Genomic DNA, 27,080 nt, shown 5'->3' with positions numbered 1-27,080 from the left:
TTGGCTATAATATGCCTTGGAGAGGATTGCTTCACGTTACATCTATTGGGTGTCTCTTGTATTTGGATATACTGGATTAGGATGTCTGCATGTCTCTCTAAATTCCAAAGTTTTCAGCCAGTAAATTATGGAAGAGATGTTCTATACCATTACCTGTCTCTTCACCTTCTGGAATACCCATCATGCAGATATTTGGCTAAGTGATGGTGTCTAGGATTTCCCGTATACTGTCCCCATTTATAACGGTTATCCATCTATTCTTTCCAGTCACTTGAACTAACTGGAGGTCTTGTCTTCAAAGTCAGAGATTCTTTCCTCTGTGGTCTAATCTGCTTTTGCTACTTTGAAAGAAGGTTTTGATTTCCTGAATGGTATTTTTTATCTCCAGAAATTGTTTGATTCTTTTTTGGTGCATCTATCTCTTTATGGAGTTCCTCTCTCAAGTCCTGGAGGGATTTTCTCATCTCCTGGAACAGGCTGTCCATTTTACCTTGCAAATTGTTGAGTTTTGTTACCATGAATATTCTGAATTCTTTCTCTGACATTTCTGCAGCCTCTTATGTCTTAGTCATTGTTGGTGAGGAGTTATGATCTTTGAGGCAGAGGTGTTTCCTGATTTTCTCCTATTTCTTGGGGCTCTGCTTTGATTTTTAGTCATCTACTGGTATACCCACTTCTTCCTACCTCTTTGGAGTATGTTTCTATACCTACATGCCTCTACCTGGGTGCTTTTCAAGCTGTCAGGTCCAGGACTTGACCCACGCAGTCTATCACTTTGATATTTAATCCTTAACATCAATAGACAAAGGGTCACAGATTCAAGGTTGCAGGGGTGGGGGTACAGCCAGAGATGTGGTGGTTAAGGTGGCTGATTCCCACATGGCTACATGGTTTCAGGGGGCTTAACAACCATGCCAAGCACATGTGCATGTGTGCACATGACCAAAATCCAAAGAGGAAAATGGAGAAGAAGGGATTGCAGCGTGGCCACCCCCGTGTGGGTGCTTTCTCACTACCCCTTCTCTTTCTCTTTCTGGTAAGCACTCACGTCCTACAGCAAATTAAAAACTCCCAAGAGGAAACAAAGGTAGTTTCCTATATCCAAACTCTCAAGTGAAACCATGAAGTAAGCTGAAACCCTCTCTTAAGTCTCCAACACTTCAAGTAAAGTTCTCTGAAATAGCGAACTGGCTCCCTCCCCCGCCCCAGGGAGTGATTTCTCACTTTCCCTCTCACTCTGTGTGTGTGTGTGTGTGTGTGTGTGTGTGTGTGTGTCTGTCTGTCTGTCTGTCTGTCTGTGTCTCTCTCTCTCTCACCAGCACACGCTCCCTAAGGCAAAAACCTTTAAAAAAAGAAGAAAAGAAATACCAGCTTGGCCTATTCACTTCCCACCCTTCTCATCATCTCTGCTCTTACTCTACCAAGGTGCATCACATGTAACTAGACAAAGACCACCCAGTTCTGATACTACAGTCATGCAGACACACCCTAGCCGGAGGCTGTCCTCCCCCAGGGCAGGTCGACCATCCTGCTACTGACTCTTCAGGAGAACAGTTCTGGTTGCAGGGCGCTGCAGGTTAGCAGTAGCCCGGAACCCCATCTAGCCAGCAGGAAGCCCCCGCCCAACTCTCCTACCCTCACTGTAACAACTACAAATATTTCCGAATTGCCAAATGCCCCAGGGAAGCAGGGCAAAAATCATCCCCTCCATCTGAAACCAGTTATCTGTGGGTGTCAGCTCCTACCCCTGCCTCCATGTGGAGATACAATAAAGCCAGGCATTTTTCCTTGGCCCCTATGACAGATCTTATGGAATGTTCTTCACACAATCACTGATATATCATGACAAATAATTCATAGATATGTATCTAAATTCTGGGTTAAGTCTTGTTTGCCATTAAATTCCTATTTGGGAAACCCTGACATGAGAGGTTCTTTGCTAAGATGTCCCATGGGCTTGGGCTTTGTGTAGGAGTGCACAAAATCCCCAAAGGAAAAGAAAACGGAAGAGAAGGGACCACAGCAAGGTCACTCTCCAGGGGGTGCTTTCTCACTTCTCCTCTCTCTTCCTGGCGAGTACAAGCACCCTACAGTGAACTTTTAAAAAGAAAAGAGTCACTGCTACTGTGAAACGACTAGCACTCATCTACGCGGGGAGCGGCACTGGTGCAATCACGCCTGCTCAGCCTCGGGCCCCAGCCCCGTTCATGCCATTTCACAACCTCTCAATAGCACTAGAGCCTAATGAGTATCCCTGGGCATCTTATGCAAGTAAAATTTATAAATCATGATTGTCAATTACATTAAAAAGATGACAAACTATATATATATATATATACACATAAATTTATACTCACATGCACACCTTAACATCCACAGAGCAGAAATAACAATGATCACTATTTAATGACTGCCTATAACAGCTAGGCATTGTGTTGGAGACTTTATATTAATTATTTCCAATTTACACAGCATCACTGCATGATAGTACGCATATCATATCTACCTAATGGAAGGAATGAGGGCTCAGGGTAATGTATCAAACAAGTGCCAGAATTCAAAGATGCTCTCTTTTTTTTGGAGAGGATTTTTTGTTTGGTTGTTTTGTTTTTTGGGGTTTTTTTGTTTTGTTTTTTTATTTTATTTATTTATTTATTTATTTTTATAGAGAGCATGTGCAGAGAGACAGAAAGTGAGAAATCAACCCCCCCCCGGGGGGATGGCCACGCCCCAATCTCTTCTTCTCCGTTCTCCTCTCAGGATCTGGGGCACACACGCACATGAGTGCAAAGTGAGTTTAAGTCACCAGGTCGGGGACCCGAACCACTGGCAGCTACATGGGAGTCCAGCGACATAGCCATTATACCAACTGCTGGTCCTCAAAGATGCTCTCTTTCTACCTAGGCGATACTGCCTCCCAGCACATACATGGCTATCTGCAGCCCAATGAACATCCCAATCTTATTTTAAAGATACTTTTTCTAACATCACAAAGGAAATCCCAGGCTGCGAAGCAGCTGCTCTGCCCTTGCAGGGACACTCTAGACACAGCTGGGAGTAGCCTGAGAGCCGCCAGTTTGGTTAGGTGTTTGGCCCTTTTATGTTTTGGCAACTCCCAGAAAGAGAGGGAGAAAGCCCCCCACCCAGTGGGGCATGGTTATATCTCAATCCTTTTCTCTGCATCTCTCCATTCCATCAGGATTTGGGGCACACACAAAGAACCAGCCAGGGTTTTGTTTCCTTTTTTTGTAAGAGATTTTTTTGCTATAGGGTGTGTGTGCTCGCCAGAGAGACAGAGATACAGAAAGTGAAAAATCACCACCCAGGGGTGATGGCCACACCGCAGTCCCTTCTCCATTCTCCTCTCGGGATCCTGGGCACACACGCACATGTGCCCAGCAGGAGGTTTTCAGCCACCAGATCCAGGACTCGAACCGCAGGGGCCTATATGGGAGTACAGTGACGTAATCATTACGCCATCTGCTGGTCCTCCCCACAGGCATGAGATTCAAGCCAAAGTCAGCCATGTGAGGTCCAGCTTTCACTACACAGTCCTTCAGTGCTCCCATGTGGAGCCAGCCCAGGTTAGTTTAACTAGTCAGATTCCATTACGCTCAAGCAGATTTGGAAATTTTATACCACCCATCACAAATGTGTGTAATGGGGACCAGCAGTTAGCGTAATGGCTATGTCGCTGAACTCCCATGTAGCCAACCAGGGTTCAAGTCCCGGACCCGGTGGCTTAAACACGCCGGGCGCATGTGCGCATGCGTGCCCAAGATCCCAAGAGGAGAATAGAGGAGAAGGGATTGCGGAGTGGCCATACCTCCCGGGGGGTGATTTTTCTCGCTTTCTGTCTCTCTGGCAGTGTGCCCTCGAGCAAAACCCCCCCCAAAAAAAAAAAAAAAAAAAAGGTGTATAATGAACAAGGATGGGAAGAACAGTCAAATTTCACACCACAGGGACCAACAGATGACATAATGGTTACGCTGCTGGACTACCACATAGTTGAATGCAGTTCGAGTCCTGGACTCAGCGGCTTAAAACTCATGCTGGGCACGTGTGTGCATGCCCAAGATCCTAAGAGGAGAGTGGAAGAGAAGGGATTGCAGCATGGCCATCCTCCCAGGGAGTAATTTCTCACTCTCTGTCTCTCTTTGTTTCTCTGCCTAGCACATGTACAACTATAGCAAAAATCTCTCTTAAAAATTTTTTTTTCACTCTACAGTTTAAAATGTAACTGAAGGAACCCAGCAGGTGACGTGGTGGTTAAAGCATTGGACTCCCACATGGCCAACAACGGTTCAAGTCCAGACCTGGTGGTTTGCTTTCTTACTTTCTCTTTCTCCCTCTCTCTCTGGTGAGCTCGTGTGTCATACTGCAAATTAAATAATAATAAAATTAAACAATTTTTTAAAGAGAGGTTTTTGGTATAGGGTACATGCGTTCGCCAGAGAGATAGAAAGAGAGACACATACAGAAAGCGAGAAATCACCCCCAGAGGTGATGGCCACACTGTAATCCCTTCTCTATTCTCCTCTTTGGATTCTGGGCATGCACACAGCATGAGATTTAAGCCGCTAGTCCGAGACTCAAACCACAGCTGACTACATGGGAGTCCAGTGACATAACCATTACACCATCTGCTGGTCCCAATTTTTTTAAAAAAAGAAAAAGAACTGAGGGCCAGCCATACGGCCTAGTGGTTAAGGGAGCCAGATTCCCCATGGCCAACCGTGGTTCAAACCCTAACCCCAGCAGCTGAAAAACACATCGGGCCCATGTGAATGCATGCCCCAAATCCTAATGGGATGGAGAAACAGAGAAAAAAGGGTTTGGCATGATCAGGCCCCAGGGGACAATGCTTCTCCCTCTCCCCTCTCTGCCTCTCTATGGCTAGTGCATGTGTCTTCTGACCAAGAAAAGAAAAAGAACTGAAAAATGCATGTGTTGTGGCTTTGGAATATGATAAACAGGTTACAAAAGTCACTTTCCTTTTTGTCTGTGTATTTTCAGACACCCCCAGAACTGCAATGGCAAAATGCTTCGCCTCAGTAAACAAACACATTCTAGGGAGCCCAGATACGAAGCACATTCCCCAAACAATTCAGCTTAAAACCACACAAAACCTGGAAAAGTTTATCTCACTACAACTATCATAAATCAAAAAAATCAAAAAGTCTAACAGCACTCAGAGTTGAAAACTGGTCAAAAAAGGAATAAGCCCATGTGTCCAGCAGCTGTCCTCTACTGTGGCAATACTGCATCTGCTGTGGGACCCCGCGGCCACATAGGGTGCCTTTTTCTTTACGCATTTCACTAATCCTAGATTCGTTCTTTGCACATCCTGCCTTCTCAGGGCCCTGCCAGACAACAGAAGTGATGGACGGGTTCCAGTGACCTCGCCTCCATTTTCTCCTGATCTGTATACAGGCATAGCAAGCCTGAGCAGTGATCTGTCTTTGCCAGCAGGTGCCACCAACTAACCTAGAATTATGTTTTGCTTGGAAACTTCCCTACCTTGAGAATTATATAAGAGAAATCATTTCCTACTTTAAAAATGCTGCAAATTCTACATAAGTAGCTAGCTAAGAGTTACACAGCTGGTAAATGAGAAGATGAAAACTCAAGTCTGTTCTACCAAGAAGCCACTGTACTTTCCATATAGAAAAAATAGGTCTCGAGTGTTTTCCAACTGCTGGTGGTAGCCCACAAACTCAACGTAATAGGCTGCAACCAGTATTTTTTAATAAACGCAAGTTAAATCCAGGCATTTCCCTTTCCACAAAGGTAAGCATAATAACAAATCCAAACAAAATAGCCAAGAATGAGGAAAAACAGAAAAATTCAAAAGGAAAGTGAGGCTAGTTCATCACAAGGAGAACAACAATCTAGTCAAACCACAGAACAAAGAATGTTTTAAATCTCTGACAAGCAAAATTTATGAGCATTATCTGTTTAGTTGGAAATATTTTTCACCTTTTAAACACTTTTCCATCCTCCATAGATCAAGTAGGCCAAATGGGGAAAAGCTTATTATATCTCTCTCAAACTAAAGCCTATGCATTATTCCCAATTTTCTATCGAACAATTTTAAAACTGATACAACAGCGCACTAGGCCACAGAAGAAATCCCAAATACAAATAGAAATCAGGAGGGGATTATTACATGCTTACAATTAGGCCAAGGAAAAAACCTGAATTTGTAAATCCAAAGGTAAATACAGAGAAATTACTGGCAAGGTCAAACCGAACACCTTGTTATTAACGCGGCCTCTACGCCCTAATGTGGGCCCAGACCTGCAGCACAGCGCTGGGAGAGCTGGGAGAACTGGGAGAGCTGGGAGAGCAGATGGCTGGGAAGCCGGAGCGCTCACTTTGAAGGAGCCAAGCTTGTCCAGAGCAGCAGACACTCTCCCACACTAATCGGGCGGGCAACTCAGAAGTGCATCTGCATGGACCTTGACCACTGGCAACTGCCACTGCATCAGAGACCACCACCTCCCCCCACACAAACACTAAACTCCAGCAACACACCAGTTATCTTTCTGCATGTCATCAATACGTAAATCACTAACAAATGTTTCATCCACTGGGAATGGCTGAAGCTGCCATTACATGAATCTTTATAATGCAGTAAGTTTTCTTCTAAATAAACTGCTGTTCTACTCAACGTCGAACAGGTACTTGGCTGTTACTGACAATCTATGACCAGAGATGACACTACCAACAGCTAAAAGAAAGCGGGAGAATGTTTCTCTTCCTTTTTCACCACCAGTTATTCTGCTAAAGAGAGGAACACCTATATTATATACAAATCTCTATAGCATTTTCCACAGCGGCTGTGGCATTTTGCATTCCCACCAACAGCGGAAGGGCTCCAATATCTCCGCACCCCAGTCAATGCTGTAGTCCCCCATCTCTTCTGTAAGAGCCGTCCTAAGAGGTATGAGCTGGTATCTCACGGTGGTTTTGATTTGCATTCCCCTGGTGATCCATGATGACACTTTGCCTGCTTTTGTATTTTATGTAAATGGAATCATATCATACTCTTTTCGTTTTTTTTCCCTAAGTTTTTTGCCATAGGGCACACGTGCTTGCCAGAAAGAGAAACAGAGACAATGAGAGGAAAAGTGAAAAATCACTCCCTAGGAGGAAAGGCCATTCTGCAATCTCTTCTCCTCCTGGGATTTTGGGTACACACACACATATGTTCCCAGTGTTGAGTTTCAAGTCACCAGGCCCGAGACTTGAACCACTGTTGGCCATGTAGGAGTCCAGTGCCTTAACCACCACACCACCTGCTGGCCCTTAACATTCTATATTTCAGGGGTTGGTTTCAAGTTTTTGTGATAGGGCACATGTGCTCACGAGATACCGACAGAGAGAAAGGGAAAGCGAGAAACACCCAACGAGGGCTGGTCACTGCTGCAATCCCTTCTCCGGACTCACCTGGCATGGGTTTTTGAGCCGCCAAGTCTGGGATTTGAACCACACACTGGCCTTATGGGATACAACCACCACGACCACCATGCCACCACCTGGCCCTAGAAATTATTCATATATTCTAGAACAATCTTTTTTCGTTTTTTGTTAATCGCCAGAATGCATGAACTCACCAGAGAGGGAAAGAATGCACGCTTCCCCGGTGCAGTATGGACACACCACAATCCCTTTTCCTCCATTCCTCCTTCCCATCAGGATTGTGGACACACATGCACATGTGCCTGGCATGTTTTTCAAGCCCCCAAGGCAGAATTCAAACAGTAGTCAGCCATGTGGGATCTGGCTCCCTTAACCAGAAGGGCAGCCCTCCTTTCTCAAATTCATTTATTACAAAGACCTTCTCCCAGTCTGTGCAGCACACATGACCTCTAGCAACTGGGGAAAAGAAAAAAAATCACCCTGGTAAAAATGTAAGAATATAATGAGGGGCCGGCAGGTGGCATGGTGGTTAAGACACTGGACTCCCACATGGCCGAGCAAAGTTTGAGACCCAGACCTGGTAGCTTGCTTTGTCACTTTCCCTTTTTGTGTATGTCTCTGGTCAAATTATAAAATAATAATAAGAATAGTAATATAAACAATATTCTTTTTAAAAAAGAATATAATGAATCCCACAGTGCAAAAGTTACCTTCTTTTTAATATTTCTTCAATTCCTCCTATTCTATCAAAAGATATTTTCAGGGATCAGCAGTTAGTGTAATGGCTATGTCACTGGAATCCCAGGTAGTCGACCGTGGTTCAACTCCCAGACCTGCTGGCTTAAACTCACGCTGGGCACATGTGCATGCGTACCCAAGATCCCAAGGAGAATGGAGGAGAAGGGATTGCAGTGTGGCCAACCCCCCTGGGGGGTGATTTCTCGCTTTCTATCTCTCTGTCTTTCTGGCGAGCGCATGCACCCTACAGCAAAACCTCTCCAAAATACATATATATATATAGTAAGTAAAAGAACAAATGGTATGCAGATTATGTCAAAAATTGTGATGGTTGTACTCAAATATCTAATGTTTGGGAAATGTTATTCTACAACAGCAGAGAATGGAAAAATATCTAATCTATTTTAAGTGGAAAAAATGAGCAGGTCAAAACATGTCTGCATGATCCCATCTTTACAATAATATTTTACTTATTTAGAAAAGCCGCTGTTTGGGGCCAGCACATGGCATAGTGGTAAAAGCGCTGGACTTACATGTGGCCAACAGTTTGAGTCCCAGACTTGGTGGCTTAAAACTCAAACTGAGCAAGTGTGCATGCATGTCCAAACTCCCAAGAGGAGACTGGAGGAGGAGGGACTGCAGTGTGGTCATCCCCCCAGGGGGTGATTTTTCACTTTCTGTCTCTCTGTCTTCTCTCTCTCTGGTAAGTACATGTGCCCTATAGCCAAAAAAAAAAAGAAAAAAGAAAAAGAAAAAGAAAAAGAAAAGAAAAGAAAAGAAAAGAAAAGAAAAGAAAAGAAAAGAAAAGAAAGGAAAGGAAAGGAAGAAAGAAAAACTACTATGTATTAAACATATATTATCTCTGTAAATTTTATTTTATTTTTGCTTACATATCCTACCTAAATGTTCCTTAAAGGGAACGCATATTTTTCAACAGCAAGGAAAAGTGATCCTTCCTCATGTTACTTGATTCTCTGTGCCGGTGTCCTCATCCATAAAACTGAGGTGAAAATGAGGCCTCTGACAGAGTAAAAAAAAATTAATTTTAAGAGTTTTGCTGTAGGGCGCATGCGTTTGTCATAGAGGCAGAGACAGAAAGTGAGAAATCACCTCCTAGGGGACGGTCACACCAGAATCCCTTCTCCTCCATTCTCCTTTCGGGATTTTGAACACAGATGCACATGCGCTAGGCTTGAGTCTTAAGCCGCCAAGTTCGGGACTCGAAACACGGTCAACAACGTGGGAGTCTAGCGATGTAGCCATTATGCCATCTGTGGGTCCCCGAGTGAGAAATGTTTTTTAATTTACATTTAATTGCATTTAATTGTACATCTTTGTGAGGTACAATATGGCTTTTCAAAGTATGAATGCAGTGAGTGAAAATCCAGTCAAGGATATTACCATATGAACATCTTCCACAAAGAGTGTTGCATAAATTGGAGCTTCCATTGAGAGGAGGTATTCATTTGTTTCTCCAGGAGTCAGGGGATGTTATTAATGTAGACCCACCTGTGAGCTTGGTAACTTTATTGTTGTTGGTGGTAAGTGGTTTGTCATATTTAAAAAAACAAACAAACAAACAAACAAACAAAAACAATCCTGTAACTCAAGAAAGGCTCCGCTGGTCAAACCTCCCCTCCAAAGGACAGAGATACCTGGCTGTCTACTCGGTCTGCACCCACAGTGCCTGCAGTGTCCCTGGCACCGACACAGGGTAAGGTCTGTGCACAGTGCATGTTAACTACACTATTAGAGTTTTCCTACTAGTGACAGAAACAGTGATTCTGTTTCTCCTTAGTTTTCCAAATTGTTCACAATTGCAAGGATTCAAAAGAGGAAAACATGTAACATCATTCCTGGGCCTCACAAAAAGGCGTAAGAAATAAACTCTACTCTCCCATAGGCAGTCACCCTGACTTATCTCCTCCACAGTGCTGGGTTTCCTCCATTAAAGAAGAAAACCTCATTAATTATTTGAGTGTCTAAAAAGTTTTGAAAGAAGGATAGAGACGAGTCCACTGGTCTCCTGTGAGGAAGCAGACCTCTGAAGTGCTTCCCAGTTATTTGCCCTTCCACCATAGCCAAACTTTGAAAACTCGTACCGTCACTGTCTTAGAAGCAGTAACAAAAATAGCCAAAAGGGACTTGAAGAAGCACTCCACTACGGAGGAAGTCAGTCTGCTAAAGTGCGCCATGGAGGCCATCAGAGTCTGGCATCCCCTGCTCAAACCCCAAGCTCCAAGACTTCAGTTAAGTTACTGCACTTGGGTTCAGTTTCTTCTTTTGCGCAATGGGGATGATACAGTGTGTGCTGCAAGAACAGAAGTAACATAAAAGCGCCTACAACATGACACTGCTCAGAGGGTAAGAACTGATAAAACAAGAAAAATATGTTTATTCTTTTGCTTCTACTATTAATTATTTGAAAAGAAACATGAAAACATCTATCAATGAGGTAAATCAAAGCTAGAGAAATACCACAACTACAATCATTTCTGATATTATTATTTGAGAATAATTTAGCAGAATCATTCAAGATTCAAAAATAAAAACCAACCCAAGATATTACAAAGTGATAAATTATAATAATAGCAGCTACCCCTTATTGAGTACCTATCAGAGATCATGTCATTTATTGAAAACAGGAAAAAGAAAACTAAACCAACCAAAAGCTCGACTTACAGAGTAAGAGATGAGTTGGGCCAGCTAGGTGGTATGGTTTAACGACAGATCCCACATGGCTAACTGGCCAGCTCACGTCTTGGACCTGGTCACTTGAAAGACACACCTCATGTGCGTGCATGCCCAAAAGCCCCAGAGGAGAACAGAGAAGAGACCACAGATCAGTCACCCTGCTGGGAGTGATTTCTCTCTCTCTCTATCTATCTATCTATCTCTATCTCTCTCTCTCTCTCTCTCTCTCTGGTGTATACCCTATGGCAAATTGAAAAAAAATAAAATTGGTTGGCCATGTAGCATAACAGTTAAGCACTGTGCATTAGCAACTGGATTCCACATAGATGACCAAGGTTCAAATACCAGCCCTGGTGGTTTGAAAAACATACAGGTGCATATATGTATGTCCAAAACCCTGATGGGAAGGAGAAATGGAGGAACGGGATTGTGGTGTTACCACACCTCACTGGGAGGCGCTTTCTCTCTCTTCCCTTCTCCCCCAACCCCAGCCAGCATACATGTTCTCTGGCAATTAAAAAGGAAAAAGAAAAAGAAAAAAATCAAACAAAATACTACCACATAGAGATAACCACTGTGACATTTTGGTACATACTTGAAAATTGCATATGTGGGGTCAGCAGGTGGCATGGTGGTTAAGGGCACTGAACTCCCACGTGACCAATCACAGTTAGAGTGCCAAACCTGACAGCTTGCTTTCTCACTCCCCACGCCACTCTGGTCAAATTTTAATTAATTAATTAATTAATTAATTAAAGTAGAATAATTCTTTTTTAAAATATTTTAAGATAAAATTACACACACACACACACACACACACACACACACACACACACTTGTTTAAACCATGCTCTTCAGTAACTGCATTTTCTAATACGTCATGCACATCTTTCTGTGTCACTGTAGACCTACACTTGTTTTTTTAAGGGTTTTACCATAGGGTATATGCATTTGATGGAGACACATAGAAAAACAATGAGAGGGGGAATGAGAATTCACCTTCCAGGGAGGATGGCCCCAACACTATCCCTTCTCCCCTATTCTCCTCCTGGGGTTTTAGGCAGCATATACATGCGCCCAGCATGAATTCCAAGGTACCACGTTCAGGACTTGAACTCCAGTTGGCCATGTAGGAGTCCAGTGCCTTAATCACCATGCCACCTGCTGTCCCTATACTTTCATTTTTAATAGCTAATTTACTTCATCCCATACTTACTTACTCAATACAGGCCCAAATGGTGATTACTTTTTTCACTATTAAACACAGCACTGTAATAAACGTTTATGCCTACTTTAAGTTACCTCTTGATCAAATACGTAGAAATCCATGAGATCTGAAAGAATCTATACTTAAATAAGTGGGTGAAATAATTTACATTTTATCCAACTAATTATTTCTCCTTCTTCAGAACAGACTTCCTATTACAAGCTACTACAGCTCATAGTTAATTTTCATTCTTCATATTTTTTTTTTGAGAGGTTTTTGCTATATTTCTTGACCTATCAACAAGATTTAGAGTTTCTTCTTCCTAGATACTCATTCACTGGGCTTCCGGGACTCTGCGCTAACCTAGTTCTCAGAGCTCCTCTACACGAAATGTTAAAGCTCTTCGGACAATAAAAATCAAGCCAGAAGAAAACTTAAGTTTAATTAAAGAATGAAGAAATACCTGAATAAATGGGGTGAAATGGTAAAAATGATAGTATGTATATATTAATTTTTCTCATTTTTAAATTTCTGTAAAATAAAATTGACTAAAAAGAAAAAACACTGCTGAAAAAAATTAAAGACACAAATAATAAGTCATTCCATAGTCACAGATTGCAAGTCTTGACATTAAGATGTCAACCTACAGATTTAACACAATTCCTATCAAAATCCCAATAATACTTTTCGCAGAAACAGGAAAAACTCACTCTAACATTCAATGGAATCTTAAGGGACTCCAAATAGCCAAAATACTCTTGAAAACAAGTATCAAAGTGGACTTCAGTCAGTTCTGAAATCAAAGCTGATTGAAGATTACTTCAATCGATGCATTTAAAGCATTTGACAATATTTAACACCCACTGGTGATTAAAGAAAAAATTCTCAGATAACTTCCTAATATGACAAAGGATATATAACAATTTTTAAAAATACCTAATGTCATACTTAAGTTTGAAAGATGCAATATTTCCACCCTATACTCTAGAACAACATAAGAATGTTGGGACCAGCAGTTAGCGTAATGGCTATGTCGCTGGACTCCCATGTAGGCGACCACGGTTTGAGTCCCAGACCCAGTGGCTTAAACTCATGGCGAGTGCATGTGCGTGCATGCCCAAGATCCCTAGAGGAGAATGGAGGAGAAGGGATTGTGGCATGGCCATCCCCCTGGAGGGTGATTTCTCGCTTTCTGTCTCTCTGTCTCTCTCTGTCTTTCTGGCGAGCCCACGTGCCCTATAGCAAAAACCTCTCCAAAAAAAAAAAAAAGAACATAATGTCCACACTCTTCAATTCAATATAAATTTAATAGGCAATGCGATAAAGAAATAAAAACAGAAATATTAGAAAGGATGCAGATACATGGTTGTCTACACAGAAAATCCTAATGAATCTATAAAACAAGTAAAAGCAGTAAGTGATACTCGCAAAAAAATCACAGAATGTAAGTAGTTAAAAAAAAAAAAAGAAAAGCCATACGAATTCAATATAGCAGAAAGCACAGAACACAGAAGAAAAATTCAGTCAGTCCTGGTAAGTCCTTACGCTCCTGCCATACACAGTCCTCGTGAAAAGCCGGGGCAGTCCTGGACGGTCTGTGTAGAAACAAAGCAAGCTAGGGGCTCGGGTGGCGGTGCAGTAGTCACACGGCTGGACGGACCCACAGGAGAAGGTCCTGGACTCCTGGTTCCCAGCTACATCAGGTATGCAGAGACATACTCCTAATCCAGGCTGGCCTCTGGGTGGGAGGACCCTGTTGGGGATGCCTCCCTCTCCCCAGGCAAAATAAGTGTGAAAGAAAAGGAAAGAAAGAAAGAAAAAGAACAGGGAAACAAGCATACCAATGACTGATGCGGAACCACATCGAAGTGTGGAAATACTGAAGAAGTTCTGAGATCACAGTTTACTATGGTAAGGACTTAAGTGAGAATATTAGATGCAAAGAGGCAGTCCTGGAAAGACCAGTCTTTAGGAAAAAGAATGTAAACATGAAAGATAAATAGAAACTTTCTCAAATAGATAAGAACATGTACAAAAATACCAAGAGTTAATAGCATACTTATCAGTGAAAAAGTTGAAGGTTTTTCACTAAGATCAAAACAAGGCAAGGATCTCCCCTGTCATCAGTACTTTTTAATACTACTTTTCAATTAGCACTAGCTATTTCAGTAACACAAGAAAAGGAAATAAAAAGTATTGATAAGATTGGGAAGAAATAAAACTTTCTCCCCCATCCCCACAGATGATATGAATGTCCATGTAGAAAAAACAAAAGTGATCAACAAAAAAGCTCTAAAACTGAAAAGTGGTTATGGCAAGGTTAAAGGACAAAAGGTTAGTACACAAAAACCACTTTCCTATATACCAGCAATTAACAATGTCAAACTAGAAACACCTTACCATTTACTTAGCACCTAAAAATAGAAACTTAGGTATAATTCTAACAAAGTATGCAAGAGATCTATGTGAGAAAAACTACAAAACTCTGATGAAAAAAGTCAAAGAAAAACTAAATGAATAAAGAACTAAGTAGAGAAGTATTCCTATGTTCCTGGATAAGTCAACTCAATGATGTCATAACACCAGTTCATCCCACTAACACAATCCAAATCAAAACCCAGCAAGTTGGGTCAGTTGGTGGCATGGTGGTTAAGGCAGCTGGATCCCATATGACCAACTGTGTGGTTCAAGTTCCAGACCCAAAGGCTCAGAAAACATGCTGGGCACATGAGCATTTATGCCAAAAAAAATCCCTGAGGGGGAGGGCAAGGGGAGGGAGGAGGAGGAGGAGGAGGGGAGAAGAAGGAAAGGAGGAGGAGGAGAAGACAACGATGACCCACCCCATGAGGCAGGGGTGTGTCCCTACTCTATCTCTCTCCTGCGAGTGCACAAGCCTCTGGCAAGTTAAAAAGAAGGAAGAGCCCAGAAAGTTATTTTATTGATGTCAACACACTGATTCTAAGTTATTAAACTCCTAAAAGAGAGACCAGCAGATGGTGTAAGGGTTACGTTGCTGGACTCCACATAGTAGACCACACTTTGAGTCCCAGATCCAGCAGCTTACCACTCACGCCGGGTGTGTGTGCATGCATGCGTGCATGCTCGAAATTCCAAGAGAGGAATGGAGGAGAAGGGATTGCAATGTGGCCATCACCCCAGGTAATGAATTCTTGCTTTCTGTATCTCTCAATCTCTCCAGCAAGTGAACATACCTTATAGAAAAAAATCTTTCTTTAAAAAAAAAAAAAGAAAGAAAAAACTCCTAGTAGATAAAATAGAAGAAAACTTGATGATCTTGGGTTTGGTGGTGACATTTCAGACACCACGAAAGGCAAAATTCATGAAAGAATTGATAAGCTGGACTTCATTACAAATGAAACTTTTTGCTCTTTAAAAAATACTGTCGGGAACCAGCAGTTAGCATAATGGCTATGTCGCTGGACTCCCACGTAGTCGACCGCGGTTCGCGTCCCGGACCCGGTGGCTTAAAACTACGCCGGGCATGTGTGCGTGCGCGCCCAAGATCCTGAGAGGAGAATGGAGGAGAAGGGATTGCGGCGTGACCATCCCCCCTGGGGGGTGATTTCTCGCTTTCTGTCTCTATGTCTCTCTCTGTCTGTCCGGTGAGCGCACGCGCCCTATAGTGAAAACCTCTCCAAAAAAAAAAAAAAGATATTGTCAAGAAAATGAAAATCAAGCCTCGGACTAGAGAAAAATACAAGATGAGCCTGGAGTGTGTTGCTGCAGAAAGTAAGAAAACCCTTAATTAAGAGAACAGATCAAAAGGATACAAGAGCTGACGTGAAAGGGCATCCACTGACCAAACTCTGAACAGTACAATCAAAATAATGGTAGTAACAGCCTCTAACCTACTGAATAAAAGTGGAAATTGCAAATGTATACTGATAGAGTAAGTGAAAACTTGAAATTCTGATGGAAAAATAGGACATTTATATAGTTTCAAAGTACCTACCCACAAAATATTACAAAGGAGAAAAAGGGTAACTACAACTAAGGCTTGCTAGACACTACCTTACTCATGTAATCACAGTGATCGCCATTCATAATGAGGCACACCAAAATTATGTGCCACCTGAGAGGACGCAATGACAACACAGGGATCATTTTTAAGATATTCCTACCAAAGGTGTATAAATAAACCCAATCATAAGGAAACAAACTTCAACTAACAAACCACAAAACAACCAGTCTGCCATCTTCCAAAGTGTCAAGTTCACAAAAATAGAGCAAAGACTAACTGTTCCAGGTTAAAAGAAACTAAAGAGGTGTGGTCTCCAAATGCCATGCGTCACTACAAACTGGATAGCTCTGCTATTACGAGTATGTTGGGTGACTGGCCCCATGGTCTAGGAGTAAAGGGAGCCAGATCCTACATAGCTGAACACGTTTCGAATCCCAGTCCTCCCAGTTTGAAAAACACATTGGGTACATGTGCGTGCATTTCCAAAATCTCAACAGGACTGAGAAATGGAAGAAATGGGAAGAAAGGGAGTGATCATGCCCCACATGGGGTTGGGGGGTTTTCTCCCTCTCCCTCTCTCTCCAGTAAGCACAAGTGCCCTCTAGCAATTAAAAAAAGGAAGATGGGGCCAGCAGATGGTGTAATGGTTACGTCGCTGGACTCTCACGTAGTGGGCCATGGTTTCGAGTACCAGACCCAATGGATAAAAACCTCATGCTGGGTGCATGAGCATGCATCCGTGTATGCATGTGTGTCCAAGAGCCAGAGAGGAAAATGGAGGAGAAGGGATTGTGGCATGGCCATCCCCCCTGAGGGATGATTTCTCCCTTTCTGTCGCTCTGCTCTCTCTGTCTCTCCAGCCAGCGCATGCGCCCTATAGCAAAAATCTCTAAGTAAGTAAGTAAGAGAGAAAGAAAGTAAGTAAGAGAGAAAGAAAGAAAGAAGAATGAATGAACAACCATAATTGGGATCTGTGATAAAACTTAATTAAGAACCGTAGATTAGATGACAGTATTGTATTAGTGTTAACTTACTGATCTGATTCTTGGATCATTGTTCTATTGAACATCCTTACCTGTAGGAAATACACACTAAAATATTACAGCATGACAGAGCACCCAGTCGATTTTACTTCCAAATTGCTTGAAAAATAAGTTCTTTAAATTGCATATGCAACTTTTCTATAAGCTTATTTCAAACTATAAAGAACAACTTATCAATGGCTTGTTTAATTAATATCCAACCCTTTGAACTGTGGAACCATATCCCTAGGAATACATGTGCTGAAATCTTCTCTGACTTTTTTTTTTTTTTTTTGGGGGGGGGAGGTTTTTGCTATAGGGCACGTGCTCTCGCCAAACAGACAGAGAGACAGAAAGCGAGAAATCACCCCCCATGGGGGATGGCCACATCACAATCCCTTCTCCTCCATTCTCCTCTCAGGATCTTGGGCACGCACGCATACGCGCCCGGCGTGAGTTTTAAGCTACCAGGCCCGGGACTCAAACCGCGGTCAACTACATGGGAGTCCAGCGACATAGCCATTACGCTAACTGCTAGTCCCTCTAACCTTTTTCTTAACATCCCTGTCAGATTACCTTAATTAACATCTCTTAGTACTGAGCAGTACTAAGTACTGCATGACAGGTTGATGTGTTTTCCCCAAGTCATTAACTATTAGTCAACAAGGAGTTAGTCCATCTAGGCCTTTCCTATGAACTCTACGAGATCCCCTCAGGCAATGCTTCTCTTGGCATTTCCTTGAAAATTAATAACATCGTTTCTTCATGTCGACTTCACAGCTAGTATTATTTTAACCCTTAATTTTTCATTTCCTGTTACCTTAATGATGAATTTAACATTTGCCTTGTGCTCCAAAGTCAGTGAGTAAAAAGCATCTTATAAGAGATTTTACAAGGACTCTACTAAGTGACTCCAGGTTCTCCTGAGGGAAGAACTTCCTTATATTAGGGTAGAAAGTATTAATATCCAACCTGTCTATGAAAACTGGCAGCCTGATCTTGGCATTAGCAGGGCATAGCGCAGTGCATGGGGCAACGTAGGTGCATGCATGAAAGACGTATGAGTGATTTTTTTGTTTTCTTAAGTAATGGGCTATCAGAAAAGTCACAACACATTTTTGCATAGAAAAATACAGCATTACTTTTCTGACAACCCAGTATTTCACAACCCATTTAACTGAACGATCTCAATTTCAAACTCTAGTTATAGTGCCCAGGCACCTCAATAGGAAGCCACAGGCTTGCACGCTTTAATTCTTGGCCTAGCATACCCAGTAGTAGTAGATATCCTTTCAGTAAGCCAAGCCTTAGCTGACTCAGCATATATACACGCTGCTCAGAGTGAAACGCGTCACAAAGAGGTGCATGAATTTAGAGTATGTAGCTAAATCAGCCAGAGCAGCAGACTTGCTAAACTCCAAAACAGTGATGCTCAGTCCTAGAGAGCACACAAGGAAAACCCTGTGGAGAATTCTGCGACGACGTACAGAGGGTGTCTCCTAAAAAGATATCTTAAGTAATTAAAAATAAAGGCAAAGCTTTATGCATAAAGATGATAAGTTCCTTTTTAAAATTAAATATGGAGGGATCAGCAGTTGGCGTAATGGCTATGTCACTGGACTCCCATGTAGTCAACCACGGTTTGAGTCCTAGACCTGGTGGCTTAAACTCATGCCAGACACGTGAGAGTGGGTGCCCATGATCCCAAGAGGAGAATGGAGGAGAAGGGATTGTGGCATGGCCATCCCCCCTGGGGGGAGATTTCTCACTTTCTGTTTCTCTGTCTCTCTCTGTCTTTCTGGTGAGCACACACGCACTATACCAAAAACCTCCCAAAAAATTAATAAATAAAAAGTTTTATAAATTAAAAATTAAAAATGGGGCCAGCAGGTGGCATGGAGATTGAGGCACTGGAATCCGAATGGCCTCTCACTAAATTCTCATTAAACACTGGTGCTATAAATAATAGTGGCTTGACAGCACTGGTATCATTTCTACTAACGTCACTCTTGTTCTTGCATTTCATCAAGAACTGCCTCTGTTTCCATTTTGAAGACCTAACTCCAAAGACTGGCCTCTTCCCACTCTGGTTGTGGGGTTAGTTCTCCATGTCCACGTGGCTGGGCTGTGTGTCCATTTTCAGCCAAACGCTAGTGTAGATGCTGCCGTGAAGGCGCTGCTGAGGTGTGACTAGCACAGCGGGCTGGCTCTACCTACCCCCCATCCTGCAGGAAGGCCTCCTCCAGCCAGCTGAAGGCCTTCGGGGCAAAGAATAAAGTCTTCTGGAGATGAACAGGTTTCACCTCAAGATGGCAACAGGCACATCCTGCCCAAGTCTCCGGACGACTAGCCTTCCCTGCGAACTTCCAGCTTGCCAGTCCCCACAACCACACCAACCAGTCTAAAACACCCTCTGCCTAGCTACTACAGAGTCTGCTTCTCTGAAGAGCCCTGACTGGTACACTGTCAGCTGCTGAGAAAGCTGGTCTCCCTGCTTCCACCTGCCCTTTCTTTCTTTTTTAATAATTATTTATTGGGAACCAGCAGTTAGCGTAATGGCTATGTCGCTGGACTCCCACGTAGTCGACCGCAGTTCGCATCCCGGACCCAGTGGCTTAAAACTCTCGCCGGGAGCGTGTGCATGTGTGCCCAAGATCCCGAGAGGAGAATGGAGGAGAAGGGATTGCGGCGTGACCATCCCCCCTGGGGGGTGATTTCTTGCTTTCTGTCTCTCTGTCTAGCAAGCTAACGTACCCTATAGCGAAAACCTCTCTTAAAAAAAAAAAAAAAAAAGAATTATTTATTGAGACCAGCAAATGCTGTACATTGCTAGATTCCTACACAGTCAACCACTGTTCAAGTCCCAGACCCAGTGGCTTAAAACTCATGCTGGGTGTGTATACATGCGTATGCATGCGGGCGCAAAATCCCAAGAGAAGAATGGAGGAGAAGGGATTGTAGCATGGCCACTTCCCCTGGGGGATGATTTCTCACTTTCTGTCTCTCCAGTGAGCACACACAAACCCTTTGGCAAAAACCTCTCTCAAAAAAAACATTTTTTTACTTAATTTTATTTATTATCTTTTAATTTGACTGGGGGGGGGGGCAGGGCTGAGAAAGCAAGCCACCAAGTCCGGGACTCAAACCATGGCTGGCCATGTGGAGTCCAGCACCTTAACCACCATGCCACATGCCAGCTCTTCCACCTGTTCTTTCTTTTGTCTACACAGTGGCCAGAGTGATCCTGTTAAAATGCTAGAGGACTCCTACGGTAGAAACTCTCTCATGACTTCCCATGTCAAGAAGAATAAAAGCCCAAGTCCAGTAAGGTCTAGTAGTCCTGCAGAACCTGTCCTCCTGCCCTCCTCTCTCCTGCTTTCCTCCTTTCCTCTCTGAATAGGTCTCTCCTGCTCTCTGCCTTACTCCCCCTCCAGCCAGGCAGGAGCCCTCTAGCTGTTCCAGCACATCACTCATCCTCCCTCCGCCCTGCACACTGGCAGCTCCCTGCACCTGGGGAGCCACCTCCCCGAAGTATCTGCAGAGCTTGCGCCCTCATTTCCTTCAGTCTTTGCTCAGAACGTCTTCTTCTCAGGACGGCTTCCCTCATCAGCCTCTGAAAAGTGCAGCCCTTCCCCAAAGCCTGGATCACAGTACCCCCTAAGTACTTATTACCATCTAACACAGCATGTGTTTCACTCACTGTACTTTTTTCACCACAAAAATGCAGGTTTCCAGACTGCATGGCTTCTTGTCTATTCTGTGCACTCCTGTGTTCACAGACCCCACAAGAACGTCTGGTGCACAGTAGGACCATCGTAAACATCTGCTGCTTGGGAACCAGCAGTTAGTGTAATGGCTATGTCGCTGGACTCCCACGTAGTCGACCGCGATTTGCGCCCCGGACCCGGTGGCTTAAAACTCACGCCAGGCGCGTGTGCGTGCGTGCCCAAGATCCTGAGAGAAGAATGGAGGCGAAGGGATTGCGGCGTGACCATCCCCCCTGGGGGGTGATTTCTCGCTTTCTGTCTCTCTGTCTCTCTCTGTCTGACTGGCAAGCGCACAGGCCCAATAGCAAAAATCTCTCCAAAAAAAACATTTGCTGCTTGAAGAGGAAACAAATGCATAAACAAGGGTGACTTTAAATGTATTCTTTGTGCTTTCCCAATGGTTTCCAGTTTTCTATTATCATCACACATTTGCTGAAATGAAAAATTAGGACAGGGCCAGCCTGTAACCTGGCAGTTACAGCACTTGGCTCTCACATGGCCAAACACGTAGTTCCAGTCCCAGAGCCAGCAGTTCAAAAGTACACCAGGCATGTGCGCACACATGCCCAAAACCCTGAAAGGAGATAGAAATGGAGGAGCGAGGACTGCAGCGCCACCATTCTCTACTGGGGGTGGGGGTGCTTTCTCACTTTCTCTCTTTTGTCTCTCTCCAGCAAGCACACACACCCTTTAGTCAGTCAGTCAGTCAATCAATCAATATTAGGATAACATTTTGATAGAAGTTTAAACCCAGGCTGGCAGGTAGCGTTGTGGTTAAGGGCACTGGACTCCCACATGGTCAACTGGAGTTTGAGTCCCAGACCTAGCAGCCTGCTTTCTCACCACCACCCCCATGCTGTCCCTCTCTGGTCAAATTAAATAAATGGTAAAGTAATTCTTCAGCAAAAAAATAAGAACATCCACATCTTTTGACAGAATTTTTTTCAGTAATAAAACCTAAGGAATAAATCATAAATAAATATTAAAAACTGAATGACCTTGTGTACTGCAGGGGGGGGGGGAACCTGATTAAGTTGTTGTATACTCAGTGAAGCTGCAGTTTTTAAAAATGAAGACCTGAGCTGACCTCATGGCATAGCACTTAAACATTGTGGGTAGGGAGCTGAAATGAAGTCCACATGGCCAACCATGGCTTGAATCCCAGTCCTGCTGACTTGAAAAACACACCAGCACATACATATGTGTGTCCAAAATCCTGACAGGATAAAGAAATCGAAGAAAGACTGCAGCATGACCACACCTCATTAGGGGATGCCTGCTTTCTTTCTCTGTCTGTCTCTCTTAAACGTATGTGCCTTCTGGCCCAAAAAAGAAAATACACATAAGTTTACTAATGACGAATATTGTTGACAATGTTCAATGAAAACTTGAGCTATGCATCCGCCTGTGCTGTGGCGACTCTAATGGCCGGACACCACATGGCGAACTGCCAGGTTTCAGCCCCAGACCCAGCAGCGTCAGATACACAATGGATGCATACGTGCATAAGCACAGAATCTTGGAGGAAGGCGTGGTGGTGAAGGGTTGCAGCGTGACCACCCGCCACAGGGAGTGCTTTCGTGCTTTCTCTCCACCTCCCCACTCTCTCCAGAGAACACATGTGCACTCTGGCAATTTTTTATGAAAAGTTTATAATTCAGTAAATGGAGTATATGCCCATATAAAATTAAAAATATACACATAAATATAGAGAGAAATAAAACAAATAATGCACACTAAGATGAACAAAGATTATGGCATGGTTCCCTTTTCTTTATATTGTCTATTGTCTAAAATTTTTTCAATGAAAACGTGTTACTTTCACAAGTAAATAGTAAATAACGCAATGAAAATAAAATCAGCATTTTTGTAAGAAACATGATTATTAGGGAGACACAGAGACAGAGAGGAAGACTCCGATGAAGTGTGGCTGCACCACAACGCCTCCTCCACTTTTCCATCTTGTCAGGGTTTTCATTCAGTACACGTGCAAGCCATGTGGGATCGGACTCCTTTACTTACTAGGATTGGAGCCAACTGAACATCTTTTTTTTTTTTTGCTATAGGGTATGTGTGCTCATGGGTGGGAGGGGTGAGAAATCACCCCCGGGGGGATGAACACACTAAAATTTCTTCTTCCTCATCCTCTTTTTGGGATTTTGGGACACATGGACGATTCTGGGTCCAGGACTCAAACTGTGCAGTTGGCCATGTCGGATCCAGCCACATTAAATGCCACCTGCTGGTCTCCAACATCATTTTTATTTGAAAAATAAAGACATTTTTAACAAGTTTTTGCTATACAGATATATGTGCTTCACCAGAGAGAGAGAGGGAGAAAGAGAAAGTAAGAAATTGCTCCCCAGGGGAATGGCCGTACCACAACCTAAAATGCTCTTGGAATAAGCAGGTGCTATCATTTGGGCCTCCAGAGGGTCAACAAGCAAAGTGCCTTGAGCATCCCCAAAATTTGTGGCCATGACCTTTGCCCTTGGCCTGTCCACTCCTGTTGTGACCAGACCACTTCCACACTTGGTGGCCACTGCTCTGACTGTGCTCTGTGTTCAGGATCGTGCTGGGAAAGCCATGTGTTAGAATTCTTCTGCGAAATGCTTCAGGATCTCAAGTTCAAGCCCACTTGTTTAAAATTTCCAGTAAATGCTCTGCTCTTGTCTCAGCTGATCTGGGCATGACAGTTTTGGCACTCACTGAGCAGAAAGTCTCCTCAGCTTAATTTTTCAGTCATTATTGTCTAAGTTGAACCAATTCAGATGCCTGCACTGTTGGTTACTGTTGCTACTGCAAATCGACAGTCCTCTGCAATTAGGACACAAAAAAAGGTCAATTTTTTCCCTTGCAAATTGACATGGACAGTCTGCTCCTCTGGGCATCAACATCATCTGGTCCTTCTGAAAACAAGTTGTCCAGGGCCAGCCCCGTAGTCCAGTGGTTAAGGGATGTGGATCCCACATGGCCAATCTCAGTTTGAGTTCTAGCCCCAAAGGCTTGAAAAATATACTGGACATGTGTACATGAGTGCCCCAAATCCCAACAGTATGGAGAAGAAATTGCAGCATGATCACAGCCCACTGGGACTTGCTTTCTCCCTCTCTTCCTCGCCTTCTCTGGTAAGCACATGCACTCATTGGCAATTTAAAAAAAAAATAGCAATTTGTAAACTGCTGGTTATGGGGGAAATACTGTCTCCCTAAACTTTTCTTAAAGTCTGAATAATTTCACCATTCTTCTCCCTGTGCTTCACCATAAATTTGTTGTTTGTTCTTGCTTCAATTTTTGCAGAATTCATGTCACTTTCAAATTTATACCCTTCTTAGTGCCTCAAACTAGCTCCTGTTCAGACATGCTATAAGAAGTTAGTACAAGTTAACTTCAGTGCAAAAAGTTTTTAAAATCTGTAGATAGTTTCTTCATAATATGCATTTTCCACGAGCTTATTTTTTTTGAGAGGTTTTTGCCATAGGGTGCATGCACTCGCCAGAGAGAGACAGAGAGACAGAAAGCGAGTAATCACCCCCCAGAGGGCACAGCCATGTCATAATCCCTTCTCCTCCATTCTCCTCGCAGGATCTTGGACACACACACACACACACACACACACGCCCGGCGTGAGTTAAGTCACCGGGTCCAGGACTCGAATTACGGTCAACTACATGGGAGTCCAGTGACATAGCCATTACGCTACCTGCTGGTCCCCATGAGCTTTTTGAAGATCCCACATAGTGTACAGGAAATACTGTTCAGTTAGATCCCTAATTCACAGTATATGGGAAATAAATTACAAGGAAACTGCAAGATTTAAATACAAAACATACTACTATAAACCACTAAATGAATTAAAGGAGTAAGTATGACTACATAAAAAGTGAATATTTCTTTCAGAACTTTCAAGGCCAGGAACCAGCAGTTAGCGTAATGGTTATGTCGCTGGACTCCCAGTCAACCGCGGGTCAAGTCCCAGACCTGGGGGCTTAAACTCCAGGTGCATGTGTGTGCGTTCCCAAGATTCCGAGAGAAGAATGGAGGAGAAGGGATTGTGGCGTGGCCACCCCCCTTGGGGGATGATTTCTCGCTTTGTCTGTCTCTCTGGCGAGAGTTCACACCCTATAGCAAAAACCTCTTAAAAAAAAAAAAAAAACTTTCAAGGCCAAAAGCATTATAAATAAAACTGAAAGGCAAACATCAAATGGGGGAAATACAAATTTGCAGTAAATAAAAGCACTATTACATATATTTATATGTGTGTGTTTGTGTGTGTGTGTATTTTTCCCCCCAAAGAAGCTAGTAATAGAAAAATGGAGAAAGGGCTTGAAGAGGTAACTCCTAAAACAAAAGACTTAAATGACCAATAAAATTTTCTTTTCTTATTTGCTAGAGGGCACATGTGCTTGCCAGAGAGAGGTAGAAAAAGGAAGAGAGTGAAAGCATCTCCCCAACAATGGGAAATGGTCCCAACTGCAATCCCTTCTCCTCCATCCCTAGATCCTGTCAGGATTTGGGGCATGCACATGCGCACACCTGGTGTGTTTTTCAAGTCTGGGGCTAGGGCTCAAACCACATGGTCAATTATGTGGGTTGACCACTAGGCCGAGGCCAGACCCAGTCTGGATTATTCACAGGTCTGCTTACTACAATGGGCTCCTTGACAGCAGGGCACAAGTCTGAATTGTTCACCCTTATTTGCCCAGCACCACTGGAAGCCCTGGCACATACCAATTGCTCGGCAAATATTTGTGGAATTGAGCATGTGGGAAAGTTCATCCAGAAACCACACTAGCTTCCAGGTTCAGGAGGGCTCATTTTAGCAAAGGGAATACCAATTCTTTCTTTTGCCCTACAGAATTTGATGAATTTTTCTTTTTTTTAATATCAAGTAAATGACTAAACAAACCACACTCCAGATATCAATAGTCAAGTTTCCGTATATGGAAAATTCTAGAAAAGTGCCATTTCAGTGTAGATGAAAGATCAGCTTGGGAATAAGGCAAATATGGGGCTCACACTCCAGCTCCACCGTCTCACAGTATGGAGACATCAGTTTGGGTCACACAGCACACCTCATCTCTGCCTCAGTCTCTGCACCCTACTAACAATGGGGCTAGTGATCCTGCATCACAGGACTGGCATAAACTGGTGTGGTTAAATTACACCTAAAGGCAACTAACATCTTCGCATCTACTTTCTGAAAAGGTACACTAACTCAGTCATATAGAAGGGGCAACTAGCCTAACTTGCAACCACCGGTGGGTCCCGGTGTAACAGCTTTAAGGAGGATGCTCTCACAGAACTCCAGGGCCCAAGTCAAGTCAACCAGGCTCTGTCCACACCAGATAGGCTGTTCCCTCTCCCATGGGGCCCATTTAAAATGATCTACTGAGAGCTGTGCACTGTCAAGAGTCACCTTCGTGGGACCAGCAGATGGCGTAATGGTCACATCGCTGAACTCCCACATGGCTGATGGCATTTCAGTCAGGACCCAGAGGCTTGAACCTCACACTGGATGCAAGTGCATGTGTGCCCAAAATCCCAAGGGGAGAAGAGAGGAGAAGGGACTACAGAGTGGCCATCCCCCAGGAGGGTGATTTCTTACTTTCTCTCTGTCCTTCGAGCACAAGCACCCAATAGCAACAAATCTCTCTCTAAAAAAAAACATGCATTCTCTGAAAGCCCAACACAAATAAAGCTCCCAAATTTTAGCACTATTTGAAACCTGGAGGTAGAGGGAAGAACACCATTAAAAATAGTATTTAAAGCAAAAGAGTGGAAAGGAAGGAAGTCTTCAGGGTTGTTAATGAATTTTACCACATACATCCACCATCCATGTGGGACAAGGTCAACAGAGCACAACTCGCTAATTCCAAGCCGTGAGTACTAACCTCATTTTACTGCACTGCGCGCCCTTGAAAGCAGGGCAGCAAAGTGAAACCCTAACTAGACAGAAGACCTGCACACTTCTAAAGACCATATTGTCCCATTCGCTGAAATAAGACCCAGGCGAGGCAGTTTCCATTTTTTTCTTTCAAATGACTTTCATTGGGAGAAATGAAATCTTTGGACCAACTTGGATTTCCATTTTCTACAAGGTAAAACTCCACACTCCCTCCCTCGCCACCGTCCCAGATCACAATGCTGTTATGAAAACACTGAATGAGGCCGTCCCTTCTTCAATTACTTTCCATTGAACCCAATAAAGAGTTCTGCACTTGGAGACCTCGTTAACACCTACA

General features: G+C 43.4%; 1 protein-coding gene across 2 annotated transcripts in view; it reads right to left on the bottom strand.

The window, feature by feature from the left end:
- LOC102483151 (F-box/WD repeat-containing protein 11-like) overlaps window positions 1-27,080 on the bottom strand; it is a 70,207-nt gene that overhangs the window by 6,947 nt on the left and 36,180 nt on the right. The gene's annotated exons all lie outside the window — the stretch shown is intronic.

This window comes from Tupaia chinensis, unplaced genomic scaffold (assembly GCF_000334495.1).
Source record: "Tupaia chinensis unplaced genomic scaffold, TupChi_1.0 Scaffold000612_1, whole genome shotgun sequence".
NCBI classification, from domain to species: Eukaryota; Metazoa; Chordata; class Mammalia; order Scandentia; family Tupaiidae; genus Tupaia; species Tupaia belangeri.
This window is presented reverse-complemented; position numbering and strand designations above follow the sequence as displayed.